The 2,468-nt window shown below is 40.4% G+C and overlaps 1 non-coding gene across 1 annotated transcript; it reads left to right on the top strand.

Annotated features, from left to right (window-relative positions):
• The first annotated feature begins 2,103 nt into the window (after nt 1-2,103).
• On the top strand, nt 2,104-2,207 carry LOC112099380. Its single transcript, XR_002906184.1, has one exon. It is a non-coding gene; the product is annotated as a small nucleolar RNA R71 (small nucleolar RNA).
• The last annotated feature ends 261 nt before the right edge of the window (nt 2,208-2,468 follow it).

The raw sequence follows: 2,468 nt of genomic DNA, 5'->3' as shown, positions 1-2,468 counted from the left end.
TAATGCATGCAGTCTACTGGATTTATACCTTTTATGTCTGCTATGGTCCATCCTAATGCTCCTTTGTGCTCTTTTAAAACATCCAACAACTTACCTTTTTGTTCGTCATTTAGGGATGATGAGATGATTACCGGTAGAGTACTTTCTTCTCCCAAAAATGCATATTCCAGAGTGTTGGGTAATGGTTTGAGCTCGAGTTTCGGTGGTGATTCTGATGATGGGATAAGTTTCTTCTCTGATGGTGCTAGTTGCTCAACTCTTGACTTTCATTTATTAGTGTCCATAGATGGTGCTGAGTCAAGCAGGGCGTTGACTTCATCGACCGATCTGTCAATATCAAAATCCAAACCAAAGTGAGTTAAACATGTTTGTAAAGGATCATCACTAAGGTTTGAAAGAAAAGTGTTATCAACTATTGTTTCTATTAAATCCACATCAACAATTCCATCATCTGCATTATGAGGTTGTTTGGCAATGTTGAAGATGTTCAGCTCCATAGTCATGTTGCCGAAGGACAACTGCATATTTCCAGTCCTGCATTGAATGTGAGCATCCGCAGTTGCCAAGAAAGGTCGGCCTAGAATAATGGGGATGTGCTTCCTTGAATCCTGTATTGGTTGAGTGTCAATTACAATGAAATCAACAGGAAAATAAAACTTGTCTACCTGGATAAGCACGTCCTCCACAATACCACGAGGTATTTTCGTGGACCGATCTGCGAGTTGTAACACCACTGGAGTTGGGTGTAATTCTCCAAGTCCAAGTTTCACAAACACTGAATAAGGCAACAAATTTACACTAGCTCATAAATCCAACAAAGCATTCTCAATTGTGTGGTTCCCTATACTACATGAGATAGTGGGGGAGCCTGGGTCTTTGCATTTTAAAGGAATTTTATGTTGGAGTATAGAACTAACGTTTTCTGTTAAAAATGCCTTCTTTTGAACATGCATATTTCTCTTTTTAATACAAAGGTCTTTAAGAAACTTCGCATAAGATGGAACTTGTTTAATAGCATTAAGCAAAGGGATGTTAACACTTACCTGTTTGAAGATTTCAAGAATCTCACCTGTGGATTTTCCCTTCTTGCCTTTAGCTAACCGCTGAGGAAATGGAGCTTTCGGAACATATTCTCGTGGGTTGGTTTCTTCTTTCTCCTCCGGTGACGAGTCCTCAACACTCACAGGAACAATTTGATTTTCTTTTGTCACTGGCATCTCCACTTTGTTGTCGACTTCTTTTCCTTTTCGCAAGGTCATTACTGCTTTGACCTCTCCATGCTGTTGTGGTGAACTGGTACTTGCTTCATATACTCCTTTAGGATTAGGCACTGGTTGACTTGGAAACTTACCTTTCTCAACAATCATTGCCAAGGTCTGAACTGAAGAAGCAAGCTGTCCCACCATCTTCTCAAGGCTTGAAACTGATTGAGCTTGTGAATTGAAGCCTGCTCTCAACTCATTTCGTAGTCCATCAATGGTGCGGTTTTGTTGCTCAATCGTGGAGTGAGTAACATTCTTGAAATTTTGGAATGCATCCTCCCATGGTCTGGGTTGAGAGTAGTTCTGGTTCTGATTGTATGGTCTAAATGGGGGCTGAGAGGCTTGAGGAACTTGAGGAATTTGTTGCATTGGTGGAGCTGGAGCTACTGGTCCATTCTGTTGGAGTCCTTGAGACCATGAAAAATTGGGGTGGTCTCTCCATCCAGGGTTATATGTGTTGGAGTATGGGTTGTAATTAGATGATTTTCTCATTACACCTATGGCATTGGCTTGATCTGAGTATGAGTCATGGTCATGTGGCTCTGTTGATTTAGCAGTCGATAACGATGCTATTTGTCGAGCAAGACCTTCAACCATCTCCTTGACTTCTTTGATTCCCGAAGTTGACTCGCCAATTTGAACCTCATTTACTCCCTTAATTCTTCTAGTATTCCTGATTGATCGACTCCGTTGTTGGGAATTATCCGCTTGTCGCTGGAAGAATTCCCAAATTTCTGATGCACTTTTTGACATTAGCTCTCCTCCACTTGTTGCCATTAGCCATTCTTGCACATTCGGTAGTAATCCCTCCAAAAAGTATTGACATTGGTGCCATTTCTCGTACCCATGATGTGGACACTTCAAGAGTAGCCCATTGAATCGCTCCCATGTTTCGAAAAATTGCTCGTCCTCTCTCTGGGTAAACTCCGAGATTTCCCTGCGAATAGCATTGGTTTTATGCACTGGGAAATATTTATTCAAAAATTTAGTTACCATTTGTTCCCATGATGTGATGCTATTAGCAGGTAAAGTATTTAACCATGAACGAGCTCTATCCTTTAAAGAAAATGGGAATAATCTAAGTTTAACATCATTGTCTGAAAAATTCTCGTATTTAAAAGTTTGACAAATAGCATGAAAATCATTCAGATGATTATATGGGTCCTCATTTTCTAGGCCATAAAATGTGGGGAGACAATTTAGCAC

This window comes from Citrus clementina, unplaced genomic scaffold (genome assembly GCF_000493195.1).
Source record: "Citrus clementina cultivar Clemenules unplaced genomic scaffold, Citrus_clementina_v1.0 scaffold_4, whole genome shotgun sequence".
Taxonomy (NCBI): Eukaryota; Viridiplantae; Streptophyta; class Magnoliopsida; order Sapindales; family Rutaceae; genus Citrus; species Citrus x clementina.
This window is presented reverse-complemented; position numbering and strand designations above follow the sequence as displayed.